General features: G+C 43.1%; 1 long non-coding RNA gene across 1 annotated transcript; it reads left to right on the top strand.

Moving 5' to 3' along the window:
* Positions 1 to 6,810: 6,810 nt before the first annotated feature.
* On the top strand, positions 6,811 to 9,718 carry LOC122448213. The gene is made up of 3 exons (XR_006271546.1): positions 6,811 to 6,846; positions 7,858 to 7,962; positions 9,611 to 9,718. It is a non-coding gene; the product is annotated as an uncharacterized LOC122448213 (long non-coding RNA).
* The last annotated feature ends 3,933 nt before the right edge of the window (positions 9,719 to 13,651 follow it).

Genomic DNA, 13,651 nt, shown 5'->3' with positions numbered 1-13,651 from the left:
CAGTGTGAAAAGGTGAAAGCTATCTCTCTAAAATCAGGAACAAGGATACCCACTCTTGCCGCTTTTATCCAACAGTACTGGAGGTCATTGCTGTTGTTGTTGTTTAGTCACTAAATCACTAAGTCTGACTCTTTTGCGACCCCATGGACTGCAGCCTGCCAGGTGCCTCTGTCCATGGAATTTCCCAGGCAAGAACACTGGAGTGGCTTGCCATTTCCTTCTCCAGGAGTTCTTCCCGACCCAGGGATCAAACCCGCGTCTCCTGTTAGCTGGCAGATTCTTTACCACAGAGCCACCAGGGAAGCCCATTGGAGGTCATAGCCAAAGCAATTAGGCATAGATCAATAGAACAGATAGAAAGCCCAGAAGTAAACCCATGGATAGATGATCAATTAATTTACAACAAAGGAGCCAAGAATATACAATTGGGAAAGGATAGTCTCTTTAATAAAATAGTGTTGGGAAAACTGGATAGCCACATGTAAAAGAATGAAATTGGACCCCTCCTGAAATGGCAACATACTGAATGGAAGAAAAATAATTGTAAATCATGTATCTGATAAGGTGATAATAACCAAAATATATAAAGAACACACACATACATACAACTCAATAGCAAAAAATCAAACAATTTGATTTAAAAATGGGCAGAAGATTGGAATAGACATTTTTCCAAAGAAGATAACAGATGGCCAGCAGGCACATGAAAGAATGCTCAACATCACTCATCATCAGGGACATGCAAATCAAAACCAAATGAGATATCACCTCATACTTTTTAGAATGGCTATTATCAAAAAGACAAGGAATAACAAGTGTTGGCGAGGATGTGAATTAAAGGGAACTCTTGTGCACTGTTAGTGGAAATGATGTAAATTGGTGCAAGCACTATGGTATGTTGGGTCCGTAAAAAATTTAAAAAAGAAAAGAACTACCATATGATCCAGCAATTAATTAAAAACAAATTGTAAAATGGTCATTTTAAGAAAAGAAATTATTTTAGGGTAAAATGATCTAGGCAAATCACATAGCACAGACTTGGTACATAACACAATGCTAGCTATCCTTATTCTATTTTAGGTGTGAGATTTTTGGATAGAATCCACTTCCCAGGAGGTAGGATTCCTGGTTTTATCACTGCAGACTGTGTGTCTGCCCCAATTTCTGATTTCCAGGGCTCCTCTGTAAAATGAAGGGGTTGGACTACAGTCTTTCTCAGCATTAAAGTTTTTTTGACTTGAAAGATTTGCAAAAGTCCTCGCAAATCAATCCTATTAGTTTTCTACTGCTGTGCAGCCCCAATTACCACAAACTACGTGGCTTACAACAGCATATACTTACTAGCTCAGTTTCACTGAGTCCTCTACACACATCTCACCGGGCCACAGTCAGGGTCTAGCCAGGCTGTTTGCACCCACAGGCTTAACAGCTTGGGAAAGGACTTAGTCCCAACCTCCTTCAAGTTGGTGGCACAGTTCATTTCCCTGTGGTTGCATGACTGAGGCCCCAGCTCTTTAAAGGCCATCAACTGGAGGCCGCCATCAGATCCCAGAGGCTGCCTGCAGTTTCCTGCCACGTAGTCCTCATCATAAGGGGTTCATTTCACCATGGAGAGATTACACCCATCCTACAGAGCTCGTGAGACAGGCTGAGACCGAGGACCTGGGACTCTGCTTCAGTGCTTGTTGGGGGACAAACCCCTCCTCCAGCAGCAGAATACAGAGAAACTAAAGGGGCCCAAAATAACCATACCTCTGTCCACTGGGGCAAATTATGTACAACAAGATATAAAAAGGGCACCAACCAACCCCCACTTCTGAGATGCAAGAAGCAAAAGCAGGGTCCTACACGTGCCTGCACACAGCTCCAGCAAGGGGCGGGCCACCTAAGCCACGCCTCTGGCCCCACCTACTGACCTGCTCCACCCTCTTACCCTGTTTAAAGGACCAGCCTGCCCTCTGCCAGGGCCCCAGGGGTACCTGTTACTAGTTCTGCCTATCTCGGGCTACAGCATAAGGCCTTCCTGAATTTCTCATCTGGCCTCTTGCACATGCTGAGTCGCTGGAGTTGTGTCTGACTCTTTGCGACCCAATGGGCTGGAGCCCAGCAGGCTCCTCTGTCCATGGAATTCTCCAAGCAAGGGAGTGGGTAGCCATTCCCTTCTCCAGGGAATCTTCCTGACCCAGGGATTGAACCTGGGTCTCCTGCATTGCAGGTAGATTCTTTACCATCTGAGCCACCCGGGAAGCCCCGGCCTCTTAACGATTTCTATAGAGGAAAGAGTGCAAGGACCTGGGTCAGGACCATTCACACTCACTCTGGGGAGTTCGCACTCACCACGGAGAGCTCACACATGTAGAGCTGTTTACTTCAAGGCCAGAATCTCTCTCTCCTCTAGACCGTGCTAGCAACAGGGTTCTCTCTCTCTCACACGCACATGTAAAATCTTTATATACATATTTTATATATAAAATTCCTGTGAAGTGTTATATATGTATATAAACTATAATCATTTACATTTATATAAATTATATATGTATATATAAAATCATAGGGGTAACTCCCTTCACCTTTGCCATTTCATGTAACCTAATTAAGGGAGAGACGTTCCATCACCTTTGCCAATTTCTACTGGCTCGGAGGAAGTCACAGGGTCCCTGCCCCTGCAGGGGATGGAATTCTACAGGGCATTAACACCAGGGTGGAGATCATGGGAACCATCTTAGGATTTCTCCAGTCAGGACATCTCTAAGTGGCAATTATTCAAACAATCCTCTTATCTTTCTTTTTTCCCCCATGCTGCACAGCATGCAAGATCCTAGTTCCCCAACCAGGAATTGAACCCACGTCCCCTACAGTGGCAGTGTAGAGTCTTAACCATTGGACCACCAGGGAAGTCCCAATCCTCTATCTTCCCACTGATAAAATTATTTAGACAGTGGAGGAGAGGGGAAGAAAGTGGATTTAACAGGAAGACAGAATATCATTTAGACAAAATAGTTTTGCAACCAAGATGACAGAGCTTCACTGCTGGCGTTTTTATTTTATGATTCAGAGCCTACTCTATACGCTAATTTAAAATCGTTCCTTCAAGCCATAGAACACTGAAAAATACATATTTAAAGAGGATGTGAAACTGAATCACCTCTAGACAATTATTTTGAAAAATTAATTCCTGCCTGATTATATAAAAAAAAAATCTAGTCCATCATTTGGATTCTATTTTCCCATAATTTTTTGTACAGTTATATTAAAAATCGAGGCTCTAGGTATCTCTGGCATGCTTAGAGGGCAAAGTTAAGATTGAAGGATCAAATAAAACGAGTCCCCTTTGAAATGTGCATTTAAGCAGCGATCATTTGCATGAAATGGTGTGAAGCAAGGGGGATAGAAATTAACTTGATATTCATTATAAAAAATAGGTCAACATCAGCCACAAAGCAGACTCAGATAAATGAATGGACAAGTGAATGACGAAGGAAGAAGAATGGGTCTTCACATGGACAGTTGTGTGTAGGATTGAGTATAAATTCTACCGTGATTATCAAGGTCTCCCTTATCAGGTGCTGAATTTGCAGTGCCGGATTATAAACTTGCATCCCAACTGTACAAGAGGGCATCATTGTATGCCAAGACAACTTTGGCCTCTCTTACAGAGACAAACAAACAAATCTGCAAATGCTTTTATAAGCTGGCCTCTCTTGTAGGGGAAAAAAGTTTGGCTGTTCTTCTTGGTCTCCCAGCAAATGGATGATTTGCCACCACAGTTAAAACAAATGTTTCTGTTAGGGAGCTGCTTCCCAGGCGAATAAACATCTTTTGCAAAAGTAAACATTAAGGGCATGAGGACAGGGCAACATAAAGTCCTTTCCAATCAATGCAGCCTGTGAAGTTGAATTATAGTTACCTGTGACCGTGTTCTAAAACAGGGTGGGTTTTGTTTGTCCAGTGTTATCAAAAATTGTTTTTAAAAATTGGATGGCATCATGAATGATACGAAAAACTTCTCTAACATCTGGATTTCTGTTTCTCCCAAAGTAATTGGAACATCTGTCAATAATCGGCTTCTATTCCTGCCTAAATGGCGGCAGCTGATGGAGCTGACTAGTGGTTTTTCTCTTCCGTTCCCCGTGGTTTCCACCACTCCCTATGCTGTCACTCCTGGGCTTCTTCATTCATGCATCTTTTCTCCTTGGCCCCTACAATCATTTGAACTTGCAGACCTTAATTTGATGCATATCTAAGCTTTTCAACTTGGCGAGCATCAAGGCTGACCCTCTGATTTTACAAATGGGGAAACTGAGGCAATCACATGTTTAGGTAGAGGCTGAACTAGGTGCTGGTCTTCTGACTTCTCAGTAATTCCTCTTTCTGTGATAGCCCTGTTCCATTTCTCCATATTCATCGCAGGAGGTGAAATTCTTGAACTTTCTCTCCAATGAGGTAACTAAAATGTATTACTGAATTTTCTCCTTTTAATTTGGAGAAGCCTTGGTTGCTTGGCATCTATTTTAGCAGATAATCTGCTCTAAGGCTTTTAACTCTAATTGGAATTCATGATCTAGGGCAGGGTCTCCAATGTGGAGTAGGTCAGATTAACCATTGGAATTGAGGAGAACAACAGAAGAACTATTTCTAAGTATAATTTTTATCTAAAACAGTAAAAAAGGCATTCAGCTCTACTAATACTGAATATTCCAGGTGGCTGTGATGCCCCCTCAGACTGCAGGTTAAATAGTCTTGGGTCCCTTAGGGATTTGAGAACTGCAGAAGGAAGAACTAGAGTTTTCCAAAGTTGAGAGTCTGGAAGCAACACACTTTCATTCACTCACTTACCTCTGTGATGTGTTGAAGGTAAGTCGATTAACTAACACTGCTTAGACATTAGGGGCTTCCCTTGTGGCTCAGCTGGTACGCAGAGAAACATGGGTTCGATCCCTGGGTTGGGAAGATCCCCTGGAGAAGGGAAAGGCTACCCACTCCAGTATTGGGGCCTGGAGAATTCCATGGGCTATATATACAGTCCATGGGGTTGCAAAGAGTCAGACAGGACTGAGCAACTTTCACTTTCACTTAGAAATTAACAGATGCTACTTAGAAAGTATTTGTGCACTCACTCCATTCTTGGACAACTGTTCATTTCACTCTATATTTTTTGGAATATCTTTCATGTTGACAGTGGAGTTGATTACAGCAACCCTTGAAATGGGTTTTTAGGTCTGGGTGGAACTGAGAACTTTTCTCTTTCCCAGTCCCCCACGGTGAATCATCTCGTATTGGTAGGTTCGGACTTTCAGATTCATGCCAGTCTGCCATTAATGATGGGCACTGTGGTCTCAAGCTGGGAGGACAACCAGATGCACTGTCCTGTTGCAGGCTGGCAGCCTCCTAGGGCCCTTTGGCAATAAGAGCTCAAGAGAGAGTGCCCGATACATGGATGGCATTTGATAAAGAATCTCACTGAATGGCCTTCTGTAGCAGCTGCCCATGTAGAAGAGGCAGCTGAATGACACCAATTTGCCCTAATCAACTGCCCTTATCAATCCGTGGGACCCAGGGCAATTGTATAAATGGAGGCCCACTTACTATATGCCTAAATATTCAAATGTTAAATAAAGCTTTATCAAGTCTCCTACTTTTACAAATACGCTGTCATGATGAGCTGGATTGCTAGGTTCAGATTTAGAATTCTTGAACATCTCCATGTTCTGGCTGGAATTTCACCCAGCCTGTAGCCCACCTCCCTTTTCCTTCTACCTCTAGCTCCTTCTACTATGAGGAGCTCCATGCACACGTTGGCACATGCCAGCTCATATGTGCCAGCTCTGACCTGACCCCTGTGCTTGGCCTTTTCTGGGGCTACAGCATGTGGGCCTTGCTGATGCAATCTACTCATGGGAGGATGGCCCTGGGGAGGAAGCTCCAACAGCCTTGGAAGGAAATTCTAGGGTCCAGAGTGGGTGGTCTGGGAGATGGTGTGTGGATTCTGGGTGGGCACATCCCCTTCACTTTACTGACTCCTCCCCCATGGAGAGGACACTTTACTGACACTTTACTGACTCCTCCCCCATGAGGACCAGATGGGGGCTCTGTGGCAACCAACCTTTCCCAAAAGGCAATGGCCACGTGGCTGAAGAGATGCCTTGGGGAGAAGATGGCAAGAATCATGCAAGCAGAGGAAGAGGGCAGAGTTCATATTCCTCCTATTCCAGGCATTGGGTCAGCCACACACTTATTCAGGGCCTTCAGGGTGAAGGTGGCACTTAAAAATGGGAGAGAAAAGGATTGCTTTTCAAAAGAAAATTGGACTACAGAGAGAATATTTTGAAAACAAATGCTTGGAAATATTCTTGTTCAGGGATTACTGTTGATATTTTTACATTGTTCAACATTATGTAAATTACCTATATAAATGCTCGAAATTGTCCATAACCTAAAGACCTGGAAATGGCATTTTCCAATATAATTTAAAATCATCCCATTGTGTATAACAAAGCAAAACAACCTAGGGCTTCTCGGGTGGTCCAGTGGTTGGGAGTACACCTGCCAGGGCAGGGGTCGCAGGTTTGATCCCTGGTCCGGGAGGATCCCGTGGGCCCACACACTACAACTACTGAGCCCTTGCTCTAGAACCCTCCAGCTGCAACTACTAAGCCCCTGAGCTGCAACAACCGAGCCTGTGTGCTGCATCTACCAAAGCCCTCACGCCTACAGCCCATGCTCCACAACAAGAGAGCCACCGCAAGGAGAAGCCCACGCACCACAACTTGAGAGTAGCCTCCACTTGCCACAACTAGAGAAGCCTGCATGCAGCAATGAAGACCCAACACAGCCATAAATAGATAGGTAAGTGTTGAATAAATTGTGAAAAAAATCATCTCAGCCTAACATGTCAAGTAAACTCATGGGTTAAAAGCATAAAAAATTCAACACTCTTGAATCCATTTTCAAGAGCAATAGCTTAACCTCAGGGAAGAAAGAGGTAACCAGATTTCAACCAAAACTTTTGCACAACTGGTGTATGGGATGGAAAGCCTGGAAAGCATTTTAGAAAACAACTACAGCAAGTGAAACCCTTCTTCAATTGGAAGACGTATCCTTATGAAGTTACTTTTCCATTTATGACAGCCATTAAAATCAATAATTGATTAGAAAAATCTACCATATAATTATAAGCCAGGAATTTAAAAACAATGAAGGCTATTGAGTCACATTGTTTTCAATATTCAAACAGTAATAATGGTTTAATGAGAGTAAAAAGATTTTTTAATGTCATTGAAAATATTCTTTTTTTTTTCCATTTATTTTTATTAGTTGGAGGCTAATTACTTTACAATATTGTAGTGGTTTTTGTCATACATTGACGTGAATCAGCCATGGATTTACATGTATTCCCCATCCCGATCCCCCCTCCCACCTCCCTCTCCCTCTCTTTATCACTTCTTCTTACACTTTTTCTTGCATCTACTTCACCATTCAGAGAATATGCTAATAGAGTGTAATATGTATATGATTTATGAGTAAATATACCAATATTGGGGGAGATGTTTCAAAATGTTTCGCCTAATCAGAAGTTTGGAAAACACTGGCTTAGGGTAGAACGTGATCCAGGATGAAACCACAAGTGGCCCCTTTGCCTTCGATACTTTGGCGGGTCTGTCTGAGAGTGGATGCTTTCTTCTTACTCCTCGTAGACCTTTGCAAATAAATTATACCATCTGCTTCTGGGGGAGGCAGGGCCGAGATTGTTAATGTATTGCATCCAGCGCTCGGGAGCTTCTGGTTTCTATTTCATAATTGGAGTGATACAGGCAGCCAGAGTCACAGTTTGCTTTTGGTTAAACTCCTGGTTTTTAGGACTGATCTGAGGAATCCTGTTTACTCAGTCCCAAACAGAGAAGTCACTGCTGAGGGCAAGAGACAGCAAAAGCCACCAAGCAGCGATGGACATGCTGGTGCTGGGTGAGCAAGTGTTTGATAACAGATATAAAGGGGCTAGCAGTCAGTCACCGTCACTTATAGGATGCTTATCCAGTGTGCACCATGGGCTTTATGTGCGTTCAATCCACATAACATCTCTATGATAAGAACTATTACTCACCCTAATTTTCAATTTTGCAATAATTTTGGACTTTCAGAAAAACTGCAGAAATTGTACAGAGAGTTCCCATATACCCTTCATCTGGCTGCCCCCAATGTTAGCAATTTACCTACCGTTGTACAAGTATCAATCTCCAATCCCAGGAAATTCACACTGGAGCAATTCTGTTAACTGCAGACCTTATTCAAATTTCACCAGTTTTTCCCACTCATATCCTTTTTCTGTCCCCAAATCCACTCTAAGAACCCACATAGCATTTAGATGTATTGTCTCTTAGTCTCCTCCAGTCTATGACAATTTTCTCCACCTTCCTTGATTTTTCACGGCCTCTGATTGACGAGTAGCAGTGAGTTATGTCTTTTCACTTGGGTTAGTCTGGTGTTTTCTCGGATTAGGTTGAGTTTATGAATCCTTGGCAAGAACAGTGCAGAAGTGATGCTGCATTCTCAGCATCTTATCAGGGGTTACAAGATGTCCCTGTGTCTTATTATTGGTGATGCTAACCTTGATCACTTGGTCAAGGTTGTGCCTGTTGGGTTTCTCTGCTGTAAAGTTCTAAGATTTCCCTTTATAATTAATAAATATCCTGGAGGTGATACTTTCATGCTCTGTGAGTATCCTATCTCTCTGTAAACTTTTGCCCACTGATTTTAGCATTTGTGGGTGGATCTTGCCTGAAACAATTATTACTATGATGTTTACCTAATGGGATTCACTTTCATTTTATACGTTAAGCAAATGAAGCTCACAGAGCTGAAACCACTTGCCTAAAGCCACAAAACCCATGACCCTCCTCTGCTCAGAAACCTGCCATGGTTTATCCTCCTTCCCTGCTTTCCTTCTCTCCCTCTTATATGCTATTTTTAGTGATACTTTATGTATGTATGCAAATAGGTGTTACTGATGGCCTGTCAACCCTCCTAGCTGGAATCTCCATGAGGCCAGTGAGTTTGTGTATCTGGATTACTGCTGTGTCCCCAGTGTCTACGTTAGTGCTAAGCACATAGTAGACACTCAATAAACAACTGTTGAATGAATGATTAAGCTTTGGAACATGAATGAAGGACTTAGGGCATATTCTGTTTACAGGTAACAAAAAAACCACACCTTGAACTGTCTTTGCTTTAAACGGAGGTCAGAGTTTTCCTAACTGCAAATCTAGGGATAGGGCAGGCTACAGAAGCATGCTTCAGGATTGTGGCCTCATTTCTCTCTGATTTTCTCAGCCCTCTGGGTCTTCTGCATATGGGTTCATTCCTGGGCTGCTCCCTTAAGAACCTCTAGAACCAGGACTTCCCTGGTGTCCAGTGGCTACAGCTCTGCACTCCCAATGCAGGGGGCCTGGGTTCAATCCCTGGGCAGGGAAGTAGATCTCCCATGCTGCAACTAACAGTTGGCATGCCCCCACTGAAGAGTCACGTGCTGCAGCTAAGACTTGTCACAGCCTAATAAATTAAATAAATATTAAAAAAAAAAAGAATCTATAGACTCCTCTTTTTCCCTTTCCAGCTCCATTTTGCCTACTGAGGTCATCACTCTCCAGTGGGTCTTCACGTGGTAGACCCTGACCACTGCAGGTTTCCATCACCCTCACATGAGTGCTTCCAATGGAAAGAGAGGACTTCTGTTTTACAAGATTTCCAATAAAATTCTGGGACTGGGGTTCACAAACTCAGGTTGCATTCAATGCCTACCCTTGAACCAATCACTGTGGACAGAGGGAGCAAGTTCTCTGGTTGACCAGGTCCAGGTGTATGCTCACTCTCAGTACTGGGGCTCTGTCATCCCCTCCAACAGCTGCATAGATTGAAACTTGGAGAATGGGGTTTTGGAAGGAGACCAGGAGTTTCTAGAAGAAAGGGGAATATATGCTGGCTGGGAAAAAACTTTACCCTTCTGTATGTCAAATATTATATGCCCTCCTTGGTCACACCTCCTGGGATTCTGCTTCTTTAGGTCTGGAGAGGGGTCTAAGCATTTATATTTTTAGGAAGCATACCAAGAGGATGTTGATTTACAGCCAAGATTGGGAATGACTGGTTTATGGAATTTGCTCTAACCTCCCTGGAATAAGAAGGGGGGCCATTTCACAAATGTGATTCTAAAGTTTCTCAGGTGAAAGGCATTGACAGGGGTTCACATCCATTATTTGGAGACTGTGGTAGGGGACATCTGTTACTTTGTGTGCTCAGCATCCTTTCCTTCTCCCATCCAGGAGCCATCAATTTCACGGCCCTGCCTCTCCTACTTTAGGGCTGACCATGTCACTCAGAAGAGCCAATCAGAGTCATCCATCTCCTGGCTATTGTGATTGGTTCAGGAATGGGTACCTGACTTAATTCAGGCCAGAGACATCCTTTGTTTGGAGATGTCTGGGAAATGTTGCTCCATTGACTTACACAAGTGAGGATCATATGAGCCCAGAACTTGACAACAGTGTTTGTCTTAAAGTGGGAAAAGACCTGCCTATAAACAAACCAACCTAAAGGAGAGGAAAGGGACTAGTGATGTATTGTTAGTGCCCTGGGTTCAGCCATGACTGATGCTGATGCAACCATTGGACTTTCAGTTGCCTGGGCTAACAAATTTCTTGGTCCTGTGTAAGTCAGTTAGGGTTGTGTTTCTGTAACTGGAAACCAGAAGAGTTCTGATCAACTCAGTAGAACTACGACCACCTCAACTTTAAGATGAGGTAAAGAGTGGTGTAAGAAATGTCTTGAATTTTGAAGAATAAGCCATCACATATATCTCTACAACTATTACATGTCAGTCAACCTGTATATTGAGTACCTTCTAGGTACAAGGTATGGTATTAGGTACAACAGGACAAGTAAGGAACATCTTAAAGATGAATGAGCCATGGTCTAGCCCTTGAAGCCTAGAAAATGCTGTGCAGCCATTCTTAGACTTTGTGCATAAATAAATATCACCTGGGGCGTTTATCCTTATTTCTCTGGGTCTCAGTCTCAGAGACTAATTCAATAGGCCTGGGGTAGGAACCAATAATCTGCATTTTGTACAAGCCTTCCCCACCTCTCATCCTGCAGGTGATTCAGACCTCACTTTGAAATTGATTGAGTAGGAGAGACAGAGAAAAGGAGAGAAGAAGATAAATGAGATAAGAAAAAAAAATTGAAGAAATAATGCTAATGCTAAATGAAAATGGGCTTCTCTGGTGGCTCAGACAGTAAAAAATCCACCTGCAATGTGAGAGACCTGGGTTTGATCCCTGGGTTAGGAAGATCCCCTGGAGTAGGGCATGGCAACCCACTCCAGTATCCTTGCCTGGAAATGCCATGGACAGAGGAGCCTGGTGGGCTGCAGTCCATGGGGTCACAAAGAGTCAGATACGACTGAGCTACTAAGCATGCAATGCTGAAAATGTCACAAATTTGAGGAAAGACATAAACTCACACATTCAGGATGCTCAATGAACACCAAGAAGAATAGAGATGAGAAAGGTAATGCTGAAGTCGACTTGAAGAGCAAGTCATGAAAGCAACAATGGAAAAACAACATATTACAAACTTGGGCAAAGATTTGATTAATGTTTGACACTCCATGGGAAAGCACAGAGCATAGAAGAGTGAAGCCACATGATTAAAATGATGAAAGAAAGAAAAAAATTGTCAACCCAGAATTCCATATCCAGTATGAAGGTATTCTACATCCATCAAGAATGAAGGATATTATCAGATGAAAGAAAACTAAAAGAATTTGCTTTGCCAGTGGTTCTACCTGCAAGAAGTGTTAATGGATGTTCTTCAGGCTGAAGGGAAATGCTACCAAATGGAAATCTCATGCCTCAGAAAAGAACGAAGACCATTACAAATGTTAAATAGTTGGATGAATACCAAATTCTGTGATTTTGCCTTTTCCCTTCTAATTTCTTTATAATACACATCTATGTTTAAACAAATACTATAACACTATCACAGGTTTATAATGTATGTTGACTTAATACAGACAAAAACTGTAACATAAAAGATGGGAGGAAAAAAAAAAGATGGGAGAATGTGGATCTATAAAGTTACAGCATTTCTACCTTTTACATGAAGTGATATAAGGCTAATTGTAGGTGGACTGTGAAAAGTTGAGAATATACCTTGTAAAGCAATTTAAAAAACAATGCAAAAAAAGTGAATACAACAATTAAATTATAAAATCAACTGTTATGGGGCAAATTTTGTTCCCCCCTCCCCTAAATTCATAATTAATTAATTAATTTTGACTGCAGCTCTTGATTGTGAATCTTGGCACGCTGCTCTCAGCAACCTTGAGTAAAAGAGACTTTATGGTAAGGCTATCAGGAGGTCATGGAATTTTTGGAAAGGCTCCAGGAAGTAATTCCCCTGTGTCTTTAGTTCCTCTGAGCTCAAATTCCAGAGAGGAAGCCCCATGTTGTCCTAGCTTGGGTCACTTCTCTGCCTTCTCCTAGGCCAGGGATGGGGTCCCACCTGATCCCCCAGTGCTGGGGTCCCTAAGCCACATGCAGTGGGGGAAGAGAAGTCATGGTCCTTGGACTGGATCTCTAAGGGGAGGTTAGAAAATTACTCATTCATTCATCCAGAAAATGTTTAATTTGTGCTTATGGGGGCTAAGCTCTAGATGGCCACTTGGGCAGGACTCAGGTAGGAAAGATGAGAAGAGGTAGGTTCTGGCCGGCTGGGACCTGCAGTTGTCTGTCTGCTCCCAGAGCAGGCAGTGGGGTCCTGCAGACACCATATAGACTTGGGGGGGCCTCTAGGCTCCACTCCTCTCTGGTGACTTTGGACAAGTCATCTTACCTCTCTGAGCCTGTTTTTTCCTTGGTGAAATGGGAATAAGACTCCCTACCTCCAGGGAAGGAAGTGGTGTTCTGGAGCCTGAAGATTATATAACTTTGGGGGGTCCTTTTTGAGAATAAGGGCATAAGCAGGTCTGACTTTTGCCCATGTTACCATACATGCTGTCATGAGCTTTCCCAGAGGTCTTCTTTTAACATTAAGAGCCTCCAGGTAAACCCATTTTGGGGCTTCCCAGGTGGCACTAGTGGTAAAGAACTCACCTGCCATTCAGGAGACGCAAGAGACGCGGGATTCAATTCCCGGGTTCATAAGCTCCCCTGGAGGAGGGCACGGCGACCTACGCTAGTATTCTTGACTGGAGAATTCCGTGGACGGAGGAGCCTGGTGCGCTACAGTTCCCTGGGTCACAAAGAGTTGGACATGGCTGAAGCAACCTACCTTGCACGGAAACCCACTTTTGCTTTCATGAAGACTTTTTCTCTTTTTTTTTTTTTAATGAAATAAGACACGTAAAGAACTCAGTGCCATGTCCTAGCACAGAAGTGCTCATTACTAACAGCAAACAATTAAATAGCCAGCCAGTGCTCTAAGCACTTAACAGAGATTAACTTGTTTAATCCTCATTGTGGTTTTATAGGGGAGGTGCAATTGACTACTCCATTTTACAGACAAGAAAATCGAGGCCCCAAGGGTTCAGTGAGCAGTGCCACATCTCCCAACTTGTGAGTGTTCTGGCAGTCTGGCTCCAGGGTCCCAGCTCTTA

Source organism: Cervus canadensis, chromosome 10 (assembly GCF_019320065.1).
Source record: "Cervus canadensis isolate Bull #8, Minnesota chromosome 10, ASM1932006v1, whole genome shotgun sequence".
NCBI classification, from domain to species: Eukaryota; Metazoa; Chordata; class Mammalia; order Artiodactyla; family Cervidae; genus Cervus; species Cervus canadensis.
The sequence above is the reverse complement of the archived record's forward strand: the minus strand, read 5'-3'. Positions and strand labels throughout refer to the sequence as shown.